This window comes from Spinacia oleracea, chromosome 3 (assembly GCF_020520425.1).
Source record: "Spinacia oleracea cultivar Varoflay chromosome 3, BTI_SOV_V1, whole genome shotgun sequence".
NCBI classification, from domain to species: Eukaryota; Viridiplantae; Streptophyta; class Magnoliopsida; order Caryophyllales; family Amaranthaceae; genus Spinacia; species Spinacia oleracea.
The window spans coordinates 4,293,379-4,311,511 of record NC_079489.1 but is presented as its reverse complement, the minus strand read 5'-3'; the positions used below and the strand labels follow the sequence as shown (position 1 = coordinate 4,311,511).

General features: G+C 36.5%; 1 pseudogene; it reads left to right on the top strand.

Annotated features, from left to right (window-relative positions):
• Window positions 1-311: 311 nt before the first annotated feature.
• Window positions 312-17,626, top strand: LOC110780350 (uncharacterized; annotated as a pseudogene).
• Window positions 17,627-18,133: the final 507 nt, after the last annotated feature.

Sequence of the window (18,133 nt, the reverse complement as noted above, 5' to 3'; positions counted from 1 at the left end):
CAATAAATTTAATTTTGCATCGGAGTAAGCTTTTGATAACATTTAACATGTTTTGATTAATTTTTAATATTATAAAATAATTCTTATTATTTTATGGATAAACTTAAAATGTTTATTGTTAACTTTATGCATTATGAGTGACTTAAAAGGAGTACTTTTTATTAAAGAGAAAATTTTATCAGTAAAATAAATACTTTTACATTATAATATTATATTGGAATAAATTAATTTTAAACATTTTAATTTCATTTTACATTCGTGTTACAACGTTTATTATACATCCATCTTAAATAAGAGTTTGTGCGATCAATATTGAATACGAGGAAGATAAAGTATCATAATCATGATCCCAAAGGGAGTTATGGAAAAGTTGTATCATCTCAATCAAGCACTAAGAAACCGATTTGTTTTCTCTTACTCCTTTCTAAAAGCTCTCTTTGTCCTCAATCAAGCACTAAGTAACCAATTTGTTATCTTCACTCAATTACTCTTAAATCTTAATTTATGAAGTATACATTTCATGTAAAATAATAGTTGGATCATTCTCATTCTCCATATTAGTTAGGATATTACTACCTCCGCTTTAAAATGATCTTTACACTTTTCGTTTTAATCTATTTAATAATGTTCTTTATACTTTACTTTATTCTATTTTTTGACATGAAAATTTACTAACTTAACATTTTTACCCGTACAATATTTACAATTTCCACTCACTTTTTCTTCAGTCACCCATTTTTTTACACATTTCTCTTACTTTATCGAATCCCAAACTATTATGTCAAGAATCAAGAATAAAGTCTATACCATTTTCTCTCTGTGACTCTCTCGCCAAAAATGCAGTGACGAACCTTCACTATGGCCTGGGAGCGCTTGCCCCCCGGATGGTTTATAGTGTATTTTAGTTCCGCCCTCATAAAATTTGAGTATAACCAAATGTATTTCATGTGGAGTATTATATTGTTTAATTTTTCTACTAGTCCCCTTACGTAAATTGTTCAAGATCGTTACTGAATTCATAAATGTTTGAAGAATCTCCAACTTAAAGCCTAGAGTCAGACTATTTAATTCTCCTGCTCTTTTTCTTTTTCTATGTCTGCTTTGCTCACTATATGATTACACCACTCGTCTTTCTATAAAATCCCACAACACCTAAAATGCAAAGACCATCACAAAATATTTCCCTTTTTATCAAACTATTAAAAAACTTATTAATAAAGTAGTTCCAGTATTTCTGGGTATTGATTTCTTATGGTAAGGCATTTGCATGTAACTTCAACCTCTTTGTCTTTAATATTTTGCACGTTATTTTTCTTATTTTATTAATTTGGTGTTATTCTAGTAGGTGAAAAATGGTTGAAAATTTAATGACTATATTTTATTGGTGATGAGCTCAGCTGATGAGGGGTGATAATGGGGAAGCTCTTGCATCAAAAATTCATTAAAAAAACCTTGCATTGACTAACTTCAAAAATAAATAAAATAAATAAATTGATGATCTTTTAATAAATAATACTTTATATTAAATATGATTCAGAAGATATTGCAAGATCTATCAAAAAATATGTTCTTTTCCCACAAACCAGAAAGAAGAATTCTGTTTTATGTCCTTTATAATGTAAAGATTAATAATTTATCAACATGATTATGAATTTATAATTATATATATGTTCTTCATGCTTTTGTCTCTAGTTCCTGATTTTGTACCTTTTCAATGATGCAGAAAAAAAAGGTAAGCTGAGGAATGATGATGATGCAGAACTTTTGGACTTTATTCTGTGAACAATCTAATTGTGCAAGAATAAGTTCTGAGGAACCATGTAATAATCTTCAGTTTCTGTTAGTAATTCAACCTTCTTCATGTGTGAATCATGCTTCCATTATCTGTTTTGATCTACTGCTTCTGTTAGTGCTCCTATGGAGCTTCATCTCCAAAGTTTCTTACACGAAAGCTCGTGTAATCTGTAGACAGTTTTCAGCCTTGCAGATAATATCAGCTGTTTTTAATGGATGTTTGGGTGTTATTTACATTGGTTTTGGGATTTGGGTTTTGGAGGAAAACTTGAGAAATGGTCATTTCATTTCACCAATTCATTGGTGGGTTTTGTTTTTCATTCATGGAGTTACATGGTTGTTGGTTGGACTAACTGTTAGCCTTAAAGGAGAGTTCTTCCCGAAAGCCCCATTTCGAATCTTGTCTATCTTAGCTTTCCTTTGTGCTGGTATTTTCTGTTCTATTGCTCTGTGTTCTGTCATAGTTAACCATGAAAGACTAACAGCTAAGGTGGGATTAGACATACTGTCTTTTTTAGGAGCAAGTTTGCTCCTGTTATGTACTTACAGGGGGTATGAAACTGACAATGGAAGTACCCTTTACACTCCATTGAATTCTGAGGAAGATGACAGGGTTAGTGAAGATGATTCGGCTGCCCAAGTTACCCCGTTTGCAAAAGCAGGGTTGTTCAGTAAGATGACATTCTGCTGGTTGAATCCTTTGATGAAATTGGGTAGGGAAAAGACTCTAAAGGAAGAAGACATGCCCAAATTAAGGGACATAGATAGAGCAGGATATTGTTACTCACAATTCCTTGACCAATTGAGCAAAAACAAAAAGGATGAATCTTTATCAGAATCCTCAATTTTGTGGACTATTGTTAGGTGTCACTGGAGAGAGATTCTGATGTCAGGGTTTTTCGCGTTTCTGAAGATACTTGCGGTTTCAGCAGGACCTCTGTTGCTGAATTCCTTTATTGAGATTGCTGAGGGTAATGAAGCTTTCAGATATGAAAGTTATCTTTTAGCAATTTCACTCTTTTTGTCGAAGATTTTGGAATCTTTGTCACAGAGGCAATGGTACTTCAGAAGCAGAATGATTGGCCTTAAAGTGAGATCCATGCTAACTGCAGCAATTTACAGGAAGCAACTAAGATTATCAAATGTTGCTAGAAGGACACACTCTGGTGGTGAGATAATGAACTATGCAACTGTGGATGCTTATAGGATCGGGGAATTTCCTTTCTGGTTTCATCAAACTTGGACTACAAGCCTCCAGATTTGCTTTGCATTACTTATTCTGATCCACTCAATTGGACTTGCAACTGTTGCATCCTTAGTGGTGATTGTTTTAACGGTGCTATTTAACGCTCCACTTGCCAAAATACAGCATAAGTTTCAAAGCAGGTTGATGGTTGCTCAAGATGATAGGCTGAAGGCTTGCTCAGAGGCTCTAGTGAACATGAAGGTGCTAAAGTTGTATGCTTGGGAAACTCACTTCAAGAATGTAGTCGAGAAATTGAGGGAAGTTGAATTGAAATGTTTATCATCGGTGCAGTTGAGTAAGGCATATAACTTTTTTCTGTTTTGGACATCTCCTGTGTTGGTCTCTGCTGCTACGTTTGGGGCATGCTATTTCCTGAACGTTCCTCTACATGCCAGTAATGTTTTCACATTTCTGGCAACGTTGCGTCTAGTGCAAGAGCCTATTAGAGCTATTCCTGATGTTATTGGTGTAGTGATTCAAGCAAGAGTTGCATTTACAAGAATTGTGAAGTTTCTTGCAGCAGCAGAGCTTCAGACTGACAATGTCAGAAAAAAGAACAATATGGCCAGCAAAAACAATGCCATTGAAATAAAGTCAGCAAATCTTTCGTGGGTAAGGAATCCATCTAAACCAACACTAAAGAACATAAATCTAGATGTTCAACCAGGGGATAAGATAGCTATATGTGGAGAAGTTGGCTCAGGAAAATCAACACTATTAGCAGCAATTCTCGGAGAAGTACCATATACAGATGGATTGGTAAGCATTCAGCAGCCTTTGTAGTTCTTGAACTATGGCATCATTTAACTATCAGCATGTAGGCCTAATGATGATACAGTATTAGTCATCTAGCAAGAATCACATATGTTTATATATTAATAATGTTCGGATTTTTTTTTGTTTGTCTCATGTTAAACATGCTCTCTCTTATAGGTGGAAGTTTATGGAAGAATCGCTTACGTTTCCCAGACAGCTTGGATTCAAACAGGGACAATAAGGGATAACATTCTTTTTGGGTCTGACATGGATGACCTAAGATATCAAGAAACTCTTCATAGGTGTTCATTAGTGAAGGACCTCGAACTTCTTCCCTACGGAGACATGACAGAAATAGGGGAAAGAGGAGTTAATTTAAGTGGTGGGCAGAAGCAACGGATTCAACTTGCTCGTGCTTTATACCAAGATGCTGACATCTATCTATTGGATGACCCATTTAGTGCTGTTGATGCACACACTGCAACTAGCCTTTTCAATGTAATTCTTACACCTTAAGCTTGGACACCTTAATTTTATTTGATATTTAATAAAAACTAACATGAATTTTTATATCGTGGCAGGAATATGTTATGGAAGCTCTCTCTCGAAAGACTGTCTTGCTTGTGACACACCAAGTTGACTTTCTTCCTGCATTTAATTGTTGTTTGGTGAGTGTATCATCACTTCTTTCATTGAAACCTATGAAATATCCATTTGGGCTGCTGCGATTCTGCAAACACTATTCAGATTTGTAGGCAGTAGAGTTTATTGCAGTCCAAATTTTCTACGCACCTTGTGTTTCAAGATCTAAATTCTTCTCATGGAATTTTATTTTTTTATGTACTGCAGTTTTATTGTAGATTCAGTAACTTTATTACCATTATAATGTCTATCTGAATCCATATGAGAAAAAAAATTCCAATGTGCATCTATGAACTTGTAAAAAGCTGATATACTGATTACCTGTAACTTGAAAGTGCTATATTTTCACAAGTCTTCTGTTTCATTAAGCGCGCTGCTGCTTCCCATGAGACATGCAAAGTTCTCCTGTGGACTCTGCATATTAAAACAAGAAAGAAAATATGTCACCCTCAAGTCATTGAACCATTCAAGTCAGCTGAGCACTGAACTTCAACTCAGTTCTCAGAGCACATGCATATACTTTTCTATTTGTGCTCGCTCTTAGTAACAGTAGCCACTTCTTAATTGACATGGGGATTGATTCCTTGTTCAACTCTATTTACCTGCATATTGCCTGAAATCATCGATGAAATAAATTTCTTCTTGTTTGCAGCTGATGTCAGATGGGGAAGTACTCCGCTCAGGCCCTTATCATGAGTTATTAGCTTCAAGCAAGGAGTTTTTGGACCTTGTAAATGCGCACAAAGAGACTGCTGGTACAGAACAGGCTAAAGTTAGTACATCTAGAAAACATAATTATCCTACTAAAGAGATTAAGAAAGTCAATGATGAGGATCAATATCAAGCAGTAAAAGGAGATCAGTTGATTAAACAAGAAGAAAGAGAAGTTGGAGATGCTGGCATTAAGCCATACTTGATATACCTGAACCAGAATAAAGGCCGTATATACTTTTCTATTTGTGCTATTTCTCATCTCGCCTTTGTGGCAGGGCAGATATTACAGAACACATGGATGGCCTCAGCCGTTGATGATCCTCAAGTCAGCAAATCAAAACTAATTGTGGTTTACCTCATCATTGGATTTTGTTCCACAATCTGTTTACTCATAAGGTCTCTTTCAGTGGTTACACTGGGAATGGAATCATCAAAATCTTTGTTTGCTCAATTACTCAACTCTCTATTTCGGGCTCCAATGTCATTCTATGATTCTACACCTCTTGGAAGGATAATAAGTCGGGTAAGTATGAAGTCGTCATAAGCTTTGCAGCTCTGATTCACACAAAGTTGGTCATAAGTCATAACTGATTATGCAATAACTTTGAACTTTGCAGATCTCTTCTGATTTGAGCATCGTTGATCTTGACGTTCCCTTCAACTTCCAAACAGCTTTTGGAGCCACTACAATTGCATGTGCTAATTTAGGAGTGATAACTTTCATAATTTGGCAGGTGTTAATTGTCAGCATACCGGTTATTTACATGGCACTACGACTGCAGGTAAGTTTTTAAAGGATTATCCAAACTGCAACTCCCCCCTCTACACTTTTAGGCCATCAAGAAAGTCTATGGATCCCCTTTTCAGGTTGTCTGGAACACCAGATGTAGTTGTCATATATTTCTTTGCCACAGTTGGGATAGAATCATTGGTAGAAAGCTATTCAGAAATTTCTAAAGGCTCTGCTCTGAGTTTCTAGAAAAACCTAGAAATTTTGAACTTACATTTGTTTTAAGGCTGACTACGTGCAAGGGAACCACGGTTAATAACATTACACTATATTTTTATGGTACACTAGGCATTCTTTGCCACCTACAGCTTTAGTGAACTCTAAACTAAGAAAAAGTTCATCTTTGAAGAGTGTTTTTTTACAATTTAAACTTTTTGTTTGGTTTAACACCTAATTACTCTATGAAATACATGTGCAGAGATACTACTTTGCAACTGTGAGGGAGTTGATGAGACTCAATGGTACAACCAAGTCTATGGTTGCAAACCATTTAACCGAATCATTAGCTGGAGCCATGACAATTAGAGCTTTTCAAGAAGAAGATCGTTTTTTCACAAAGAATCTCAATCTTATTGATACAAATGCAAGTCCATTCTTCCACAGTTTCACAGCCAATGAATGGCTGATTCAGAGGATTGAGACCCTCAGTGCCACTGTTCTTGCAGTAGCTACACTGTCCATAGTTTTGCTTCCTCCTGGTACTTTTAGCTCAGGTAAGAGATTTCTCTCTCTCGCTCTCTCTTGCTCTCATTTGTGAGGTTTCTGTGGCTTGGAATATTTTATGGGTTGAGTAAATGAAATTTTTCTAGAGCACTTCTGCAAGATAATTCTAATATAACCAATAATGCAGGCTTCATCGGAATGGCACTATCGTATGGTCTTACGCTAAACGTGGGCATGGTTTTCTCAATTCAGAATCAATGCATATTAGCCAACAATATTATTTCCGTGGAGAGGCTTAATCAATACATGGATATACCAAGTGAAGCTCCAGAAGTCATCAAAGATAACCGCCCTCCGCAAAACTGGCCATTGGTTGGTAAAGTGGAGATATCAAATCTGCAGGTAATACTATTAACCTTTGGTTTAGCATATGAAAGATTCTGGAAAGGTGGGAATGTGGGATACTAAGAATTTTTTCTTGACCTAAACAGATAAGATATAGACCAGGTACTCCACTGGTACTTCGGGGAATCAGTTGTACATTTGAAGGGGGGGATAAAATTGGCATTGTTGGAAGGACTGGCAGTGGAAAGACTACCCTAATAGGGGCATTGTTTCGCTTAGTGGAACCGGTAGGAGGCAAGATTGTAGTTGATGGCATTGATATATGTTCAGTAGGACTTCACGATCTACGGTCACGTTTTGGGATTATCCCACAAGATCCTACTCTCTTCAATGGCACAGTACGGTTCAACTTGGATCCTTTATGTCAGCACAATGATGAAGAAATCTGGGAGGTAGATTTACACAATTTACGCAATGCTAGTGCCCTACATTTCTCAAGTAAAATGAACAACAGCTAACTTGTCCTTGTTTTTGTAAGGTGCTCATCAAATGTCAGCTTAAAGAAGCTGTTGAAGTGAAAGACCAGGGGCTAGATTCTCTAGGTAAGTCTACATTCGTCCAAAACACAAATAACCATTTACAGAGTATAAATTCCCTAGTAAGATGATTTACATTTAATGAATGTCACTAACCTTTCTTACACTCAGTTGTGGAGGATGGATCAAATTGGAGCATGGGACAACGACAGTTGTTCTGTCTAGGGCGTGCTTTGCTGAGAAGAAGTAGAGTGTTGGTTCTTGATGAAGCGACTGCGTCAATTGATAATGCAACTGACACGATCCTTCAGAAAACAATAAGAACAGAATTTGTTGGCTCCACTGTGATCACTGTAGCCCACAGGATACCAACCGTGATGGACTGCACAAAAGTTCTTTCCATTAGTGATGGTAAGTCTTTCTTTCCTTTCAATTTTTCCAAACTTTTTAGCTCACTTAAAATTTCAACACTTATAAATAGAGGTTATTTACATTATGTTAGAGATTATTTGTAGTAAGTCAAAAACAGAAGAAGCAGTAAATAATGTTATTATTTATTACTAGGATGAGATCAGATGTTACAAAAATCCTAATTCTGTTGCAGGAAAACTGGTGGAGTATGACGAGCCATCAAAACTAATGAAGAAAGAAGGTTCACTATTCGGCCAACTTGTCCAGGAATATTGGTCTCATATCCACTCTGCTGGTCAGTCACATTGAGCAAAAGTCATGCAGAGCAACATTTTAAATGAATGGATGAAGAGCCCTCCTTTATTAGCCTAGCCTAGCCTAGAAAGAGATTTCATATTCTTTTCCTTCTAATTTCTCAAGTCGTGATTGGTACTTTGTAGGCAGTGAGCACTAAGCACCCGTAGTCAATCTCTAGCGAAAGATGAGGAATCATAAAACATCTTAGAGAAAATAAGAAATTTGCCTACTTCAGTAAAAATAAAGAGGTCCATATGTAATTCTGGAATCAGCATCATGTATAGAAGTGTTTTTGACTTACGTGTTACGTTAGTTGTTCTGCGTGTATAGCTGAAGAAGAGCAATGGAAGATCTCCACTTGATAATTCCCTTCATATTTTTTCCAGAATGATTGCTCCAATCTGCATTTGAATTGCAAGCTGCAACTCTGGTGTCAAAATAAATGATCAAACTCAGTCAATATTATGAACAGAAACTATAAACTGAACTGATATATGCATGCCATGAGATGGCACAACAAAACTTGTATAAGAGGTGGTAATGGGCCAGCTTAGCACAAGCTCATCAATATGAAAATTGTTAGGTAGCCCATCAAAACTAAATAGATGCCATGTTGGAGCTTCTTTTTATATTTTTATCAGGGAAAACGCCATTTCGAAGCTTAGCGTATACTGCATAGTAACCCCTGAAATTTTAAAAAAGCAATAGAACAAAGTTACTTAACATTCAAGGAGTTACAGATAAGACATTTTCTTTAGAGTAGTTAGAGACAAGACTTAATTAACAATAAAATACTGGTCTCCATGTTCTTTTACAATAATTTAGGATGAGGAAGATAAAATATCATGAATTAAAGCCGTCTAACCAAGAACTAACCAACCAATTTGTTTTCTCTGACTAGATATTTACTCCATAAACTATCTTGTCTCAGTTACTAGTAATCATGACGTATATACTCGTATGAAGTAATTAAATTTTGTTTTCAAAGCAATGAAAATAGTACTTCATAGTGATTTTTATTTCCCAGACATATGATGAAATAAGTATCGAATTATTTGTATTGTACAACTAAAACGCCTAAGCTATAACTAGTCTTAGGTAAAATGGACTTACATGAACATATTGTGATACATCAGTTCTAAAGTCCCGTTCCTTTAATGGAAAAACCACATCAATATCACATCTAATTAATTGATTATTTTCTGCCGGCCTCACATAAGAAATTAGGAGTAACCTCGGATAACTTTCAAATAACACAGCACATATCGCATAAATTTTCTAAGCTCATAGTCAAAATATCCCACTAGATTACTTTGCTCTTTATCTATGTCCCTTTTTCCCACTATGATTACTCGACACCCCTTCTCTTTCTCTATAATCTATAAATCACATAACACCAAAAAGACCATGAAAATATTCTCTTCCGGGGCAAAGGTTTCTCTTTTGGAAAAATATTCTACTTTCTTTTTTCCAAACTAAAAAAATATTTCAGGATCAACATCTTGGTAAATTAGTTTCTATTTATTTTATTTTTTTAAAATGGGCAATCTGCATGAAACTTCCACTTCTAGGTTTTTACATGTTTTGCATATTATTTTATTTCATTTTTTGTTTTTCTTGTAGGAGAATAATATTTTAATGTATTATTTTTAGTGGATAATTAATGATAATGGTGGAGCTCTAGCATTTAACCATTATTAACAGACCTGCGTTGACTATATATTATAATACTAGTAGCAAGAGTTTCTTGTACACGACTTCCTAATTAACTTAATTTAGTACTTTCTATTATATTGGTTCAATAGATTCCAAGAACCATCAAACCAGCATTCTTTTTAAGTCCTATATGATGTAAAGATTATAACTATACATATGTTCTTCATGCTGTTTTTCTTTTTCCTAATTGATGAATTTGTACCTGAATATTGATACAGAAAGAAAAGGTAGCTGACAAATGATGAAGGAGAATTTGTGGAACCTGTTTTGTGGGCAATCTGATTGTGCAAGAAGCAGTTCTGAGCCATGTAATCCTCGGTTAGTGTTGGTAATTCAACCTTCATCCTGTGTCAATCATGCTTCCATTGTTTGTTTTGATCTACTGCTTCTGTTGGTGCTCTTATGGAATTTTGTCAGCAAAATTTCTTCCAAGAAAGCCGAGTCACCAGCTCGCCGTAGACAGTTTTCAGCCTTGCAGATAACATCAGCTGTTTGTAATGGATGTTTGGGGCTTGTTTACGTCGGTTTGGGCATTTGGATTCTGGAAGAAAAGTTGAGAATTGATCATTTTGTTTCACCGATTCATCTGTGGGTTCTGTTTTTATTTCATGGAATTACATGGTTGGTGGTTGGACTAACTACAAGCCTGAAAGGAGAGTTCTTCCCGAAAGCCACATTGCGAATCTTGTCCATCTTGGCTTTCCTTTGTGCAGGGATTTTCTCCTTTATAGCTCTGTTTTCTGTCATAGTGAACCATGAAAGGATAACGGTTAAAGTAGCCTTGGATATTCTGTCTATTCTAGGAGCAAGTTTGCTAATGTTATGTACTTACAGTGGGTATTTGTTGGCTGAAAATAGAAGTACCCTCTACAATCCTTTGAATGCTGAGGAGACTGAAAGCATCATTGAAAACGATTCGGCAGACCAAGTTACCCCATTTTCCAAAGCCAGGTTGATCAGTGATATGACATTCTGTTGGTTGAACCCTTTGATGAAGTTGGGTGGGGAGAAGACTCTCAACGAAGACGACATGCCCAAATTACGTGACATAGATAGAGCAGGATACTGTTACTTACAATTCCTTGAGCAATTGAGCAAAAATAAAACAGATGAATCCCTATCAGAATCTTCAATCTTATGGACAATTGTTAGATGCCACTGGCGGGAGATTCTGGTGTCAGGAGTCTTTGCTTTTCTGAAGACACTTGCAGTGTCAGCTGGACCTCTATTGCTCAATTCCTTTATTGAGGTTTCTGAAGGTAATGAAGCTTTCAGATATGAAAGTTATTTACTGGCAATCACACTCTTTTTCTCGAAGATCTTGGAATCTGTGTCACAGAGGCAATGGTACTTTCGAAGCAAAATGATCGGCCTTAAAGTGAGATCCATGCTCACTGCAGCAATTTACAGAAAGCAACTACGACTGTCAAATGTTGTTGGAAAGAACTCTGGTAGTGAGATAATGAACTATGCAACTGTGGATGCTTATAGGATCGGGGAATTTCCTTTCTGGTTTCATCAAACTTGGACTACAAGCCTCCAGCTTTGCCTTGCATTGCTTATTATGATCCATTCAATCGGACTTGCAACAGTTGCATCCTTATTAGTGATTGTTTTAACCGTGGTTTGCTTTGCTCCCCTCGCCAAATTACAGCATAAGTACCAAAGCAAGTTGATGGTTGCTCAAGATGATAGGCTGAAGGCTTGCTCAGAGGCTCTTGTGAACATGAAGGTGCTAAAGTTGTATGCGTGGGAGACTCACTTCAAGAATGTAGTCGAGACATTGAGAGAAGTTGAATTGGAATGGTTAGCATCAGTGCAGTTGAGAAGGGCAGTCAACATTTTTGTGTTCTGGACGTCTCCTGTATTGGTCTCTACTGCAACATTTGCGGCCTGTTATTTCCTTCGAATTCCTCTTCATGCCAGTAATGTTTTCACATTTCTTGCCACATTGCGTCTGGTGCAAGAGCCTATCAGAGCTATTCCTGATGTCATTGGCGTAGTGATTCAAGCAAGAGTTGCGTTTACAAGGATTGTGAAGTTTCTTGCAGCACCAGAGCTTCAGACTGAAAATGTCAGGAAAAAGAACAATATGGACAGCGTAAACCATGCCATTCAGATAAAGTCAGCAAACCTTTCTTGGGAAATGAATCCATCCAAGCCAACACTAAAAGGCATAAATCTAGATGTATGTCCAGGTGATAAGATAGCTATATGTGGAGAAGTTGGCTCAGGAAAATCAACATTGTTAGCAGCAATTCTCGGAGAAGTACCATATGTAGATGGAATAGTAAGTATCTTCAGCAACCTTTATACTTCATGAACTATGGTATCATTTAAATACCAGCATGTATGCTTTGGGATGACTATTACTAGTCATCTAACTAGAATCACAAAAGTATACATACATATATGAATTGGAAATTGTTTTTTATATAAAACCTGTATTCTCTTATAGGTGGAAGTTTATGGGAGAATTGCTTACGTTTCCCAAACAGCTTGGATTCAAACAGGGACAATACGGGATAATATTCTTTTTGGGTCTGACATGGATGACGTAAGATATCAAGAAACTCTTCATAGGTGTTCATTGGTGAAGGACCTCGAACTTCTTCCCTATGGTGACATGACAGAAATAGGGGAAAGAGGAGTTAATTTAAGTGGTGGGCAGAAGCAACGGATTCAACTTGCTCGTGCTTTATACCAAGATGCTGACATCTACCTTTTGGATGACCCATTTAGTGCTGTTGATGCACACACTGCAATTAGCCTTTTCAATGTAACTCTTAGACCTTAAGCCTTGACACCTTAATATTTTAATTGTTAATCAGAACTAGCATATAAAGTTTTGTATTGTCGCAGGAATATGTTATGGAAGCACTTTCTGGAAAGACTGTCGTGCTTGTGACACACCAAGTTGATTTTCTTCCAGCATTTCATTGTTGTTTGGTGAGTCTACCATCAATTTTTGTTGCTTACTTTAGTTAAAATTTAATTATTGGGGCAATATTATGTATGCTACATTGCTACCTACAACATATCTTTAATGAATGTTTTCTCCCTTACCTGCTCAATTATCAACTATATCTCCCAAACTCTCTGTCAAATCTGACAAATTTTTAACTTACTGCTGTCTTTGATTTGGACTCAGCAGTTTTCTTACCATTGTAATGTCTAGTTGAATCCAAATGAGCATAAACAAATCCAATGTGCATCTATGAACTTGCAGAGAGCTCACATACTAATTACTAATTAGTAATTACCTGTAATTGCCATATTTTCAGAAGTCCTCTGTTTCTTTATGCGTGTGCAGCTTCATGAAACACGCAAAGGCCATCTGTGGACTCTGCATACAGAAAAGGAAAGAAAAAATGTCATACTCACTTACGCTTCTAGCCTTGAGTCTTTGTATCATTCATGTCATCTGAGCACTGAGCTTCGCCTAGGTGCTCTTTACAGCCTCCCATAACTTCAACATTGTTCTGAGGACACATGTAGGAAGTTTTCTCATAGCTATGCTGCATTTTCTAATTCTACAGTATGCAGCAAACAAAAGTCAGAAAGTCCTTCCAGATGGTCTATATAACATATTTATCCTTAACTTGTAGGAAATTGCCTGCTCAAATGCGACATAACTAGATACTTGACTATCAGTTGCACAATGCCACTAATCAACATACATTGTTTCAGCATACAGTCATGAAATACATAACCAAATATCACGCTTATTTACTAAGAAAATTTAGACATAATTTAAGGATACATATATGGTGTTTACACTTTTACAGCACCCTAAATGATATTTGCCGTTCTAGCTAACACCAGTTAATGGAAGTCTGAAATTAGGTCAACTGAGAGGTGGTTCACACTCTGAAGTCAAAATTAAAGTTATCTACCTCAAAAAAAATGAGGGATTTTGCTTTCGTAGAAATATTTTGCTGGGAGGCAGAGATTTAAAAATGTTTATGGAGCAAAGCAATCTATTAATACCTTACACCTAGTGATGCTTACTATTTAACTTTACTGCCTCGCACTTAGTTAGTGGTAGCCACTTCTTAATCGACACAGGGAATAATTCCTTGTTCAATTATATTTACCTTTCAGAAATTCCTCTTGTTTGCAGCTGATGTCAGATGGGGGAGTACTTCGCTCAGGCTCTTATCATGAGTTATTAGCTTCAAGTAAGGAGTTTTTGGACCTTGTAAATGCGCACAAAGAGACTGCTGGTACAGAACAGGCTGAAGTTAGTACATCTAGAAAACATAATTATCCTACTAAAGAGATTAAGAAAGTCAATGATGAGGATCAACATCAAGCATTAAAAGGAGATCAGTTGATTAAACAAGAAGAAAGAGAAGTTGGAGATATTGGCTTTAAGCCATACCTGATATACCTGAACCAGAATAAAGGCTGTTTGTACATTTCTATTTTCACTCTTTTTCATCTCGCATTTGTGTTAGGGCAAATATTACAGAGCACTTGGATGGCCTCAGTTGTTGATGATCCTCATGTCAGCAAATCAAAACTAATTGTAGTTTACCTCGTGCTTGGATTTTCTTCCACATTCTGTTTACTCATAAGATCTCTTACAGTGGTTGCATTGGGAATGAAATCATCAAAATCTATGTTTTCTCGGTTACTGAACTCCCTATTTCGGGCTCCAATGTCATTCTATGACTCTACACCTCTTGGAAGGATACTCAGTCGGGTAAGTATAAAGATGTCATAGCAACTCTGATTCACACAAAGTTGGTCTGAACTGATTATGCAGTAACTTTGAATCTCTGCAGATCGCTTCTGATTTGAGCATCATCGATCTTGATATCCCCTTCAACTTCCAAGCAACTATTGGAGCCTTTTCAGTTGCATGTGCTAATTTAGGAGTGATAGCTGTCATAATTTGGCAGGTATTCATTGTAAGCATACCGGTGCTTTACATGGCAATAAGACTGCAGGTAAGATTTTGAAGGATTAATAGAACTCCCCCTCTACCCTCCTATGCCATCAAGAAAGACTATGAAAATGCTTTATAACTAAGATGTGGTTGTCGTACTTTTCTTTGCCATGCTTAGGAGCATCATACAGGCTCTGCATATGAAAAAACCATGGTTTTAGACAGTCGCATTTGTTTAGGTTAATAATAGAAAATTTGAACTTCATTTGTTTAAAGGCTGACTATACAGTGTCAGTAAGCATTCATGGTATGGTAAGCAGTCTTTTAAACCAACAGCCTTAATGAACTAAACTGTAAAAAAATTCATCCTTAAAGAGTGTTTTTTGATATTTACACTTGTTTGGTTTGACACAAAATTACTCTATGAAACATGTGCACAGAGATATTACTTTGCAACTGTGAAAGAGTTGATGAGGCTCAACGGTACAACCAAATCTATGGTTGCAAATCATTTAACCGAATCATTAGCCGGAGCCATGACGATTAGAGCTTTTCAAGAGGAAGATCGTTTTTTCACAAAGAATCTCGATCTTATTGATGCAAATGCAAGCCCATTCTTCCACAGTTTTGCAGCCAATGAATGGCTGATTCAGAGGATTGAGGCCCTCAGTGCCACTGTTCTTGCAGTCGCAACACTGTGCATGGTTTTGCTTCCTCCCGGCACTTTTAGCCCAGGTGAGAGATTCCCCTAGCTCTCTTTCTAATCTTTTGTGAGGTTTATGCGTCTGCAAATCTTTTATGATGAGATAAATAAATGAAAATTTTCTAGGAGCGAATCTGTAAGTTAGTGCTAATATAACCAACGGTGCAGGCTTCATCGGGATGGCCCTATCGTATTCTCTTACACTAAACCTGGGTATGGTTTTCTCAGTTCAGAACCAATGCATATTAGCTAATAATATCATTTCCGTGGAGAGACTTAATCAATACATGGATATACCCAGAGAAGCCCCAGAAGTCATCAAAGATAACCGCCCTCCACAAAACTGGCCATTGGTTGGTAAAGTGGAGATCTTAAATCTGCAGGTAATGTTTTTAACATTTGGATGAAAATATGACTGATTATAGAAAGGTGAGTGCTATGTATCAAGATGATTCTTAGCTATTCTTTCACTAAAACAGTAGAGTTTAAGGAATTAATAGAAAGCTAGGATGTTAAACACGGATTACAACCTAGGCAACATTTGAGAGATTGGTTCTCTATAAAGTAACAATTTTACTCTCTACTCTCCTCAATCTTCAACGTTAAACCTCTTTCTCTGTAATATGCTCTGGATATAGTGTGTTTCCTCTAACAAACGCCCTAACTTATTAGCTATAATGCTACTCAGTAAAGTACCCCTCCCCCTTGTATTGATGCTTAGCAATGAGATACTAAGAATTTGCATGCCCTAAACAGATAAGATATAGACCAGATACTCCACTGGTTCTTCAGGGAATCAGTTGTACATTTGAAGGGGGAGATAAAATTGGTATTGTTGGAAGGACTGGCAGTGGAAAAACTACCCTAATAGGGGCATTGTTTCGCTTAGTGGAACCAGTAGGAGGCCAGATTATAGTTGATGGCATTGATATATGTTCAATAGGACTTCACGATCTACGGTCACGTTTTGGGATTATACCACAAGATCCTACTCTCTTTAATGGCACAGTACGCTTCAACTTGGATCCTTTGTGTCAGCACAATGACGAAGAAATCTGGGAGGTAGATTTAAATATTTTACACAATACTAGTGCCCTACATTTCCCAAATAATGCAATATAAATAAATTTTGTTCTTTTTTTGGGAAGGTGCTCAACAAATGTCAGCTTAAAGAAGCTGTTGAAATGAAAAACCAGGGGCTAGATTCTCTAGGTAAGTCTTTACTCGTCCAAAAGCAAATAAACATTTTCCATCAGTTTATTACGACTATAAATTACCTAGTAAGATGGTTTGCATTGAATAAATGATTGCACTAACCTTTCTTACCACATCAGTTGTGGAGGATGGGTCAAATTGGAGCATGGGACAACGGCAGTTGTTCTGTCTAGGGCGTGCTATGCTGAGAAGAAGTAGGGTGTTGGTTCTTGATGAAGCGACTGCGTCAATTGATAATGCAACTGACATGATCCTTCAGAAAATAATAAGAACAGAATTTGTTAGCTCCACTGTGATCACTGTAGCCCACAGGATACCAACCGTGATGGACTGCACAAAAGTTCTTTCCATTAGTGATGGTAAGTCTTTCTTTCCAAACTGTTTAGCTCACTTAAATTTTCAACACTTATAAATAGAGGTTATTTACATTATGTTAGAGATTATTTGTAGTATAATTCTGAAACAGAAGCAGCAAAATACAGAAGAAGTAGTAAATAATGTTAGTTATATTAACAGGATGAGATCAGATGCTAAAAAATCATAATTCTGTTGCAGGAAAACTGGTGGAGTATGACGAGCCATCAAAACTAATGAAGAAAGAAGGTTCACTATTCGGCCAACTTGTTCAGGAATATTGGTCTCATATCCACTCTGCTGGTCAATCACATTGAGCAAAAGCCATGCAGAGCAACATTTTAAATGAATGGATGAAGATCCCTCCTTTATTAGCCTAGCCTAAGAAAGAGATTTCACATTCTTTTCCTTTTTTTTCATTTCTCGAGATTGGTAATTTGTAGCAGTGAGGACTAAGGACCCATAGCCAATCTCTAGCGAAAGATTAGGAATCATATAACATCTTAGAGAAAATATGAAATTTTGCCTACTTAAGTAAAAATAAAGAGGTCCAAATGTAATTCTGGTATCTGGAAGTGATTTTGACTTACATGATACTTTAGTCGTACTCCGTATAGCTGAAGAGGAGCAATGGAAGATCTCCACTTGAAAATTCCCTTCAATATTTTTGTCCTGAATGATTGCTCCAATCTGCAATTGCAAGGTGCAACTCTGATGTAAAAATAAATTATCAAACTCAGTCAAATATTATGAACAACAGAAGCTATAAACTGATATAAGCATGTCATGAGATGGCACACAAAAAACAGGTATGCTGTTATGCTGTGCACAGCAAAACTGGTACAAGAAGAGGACTAGTGGGCCAGGTTAGCACAGGCCCATCAGTCTCAAGGTATCACCCCTTTACTAAGCTATAGCACTTCTATTTATTTAGTTTATCTCAAACATATTCATTTTCACAGCATATATATATATATATATATATATATATATATATATATATATATATATGTATATAAAACAATAAAATAATTATCAAGTATTTTTCATAATATAT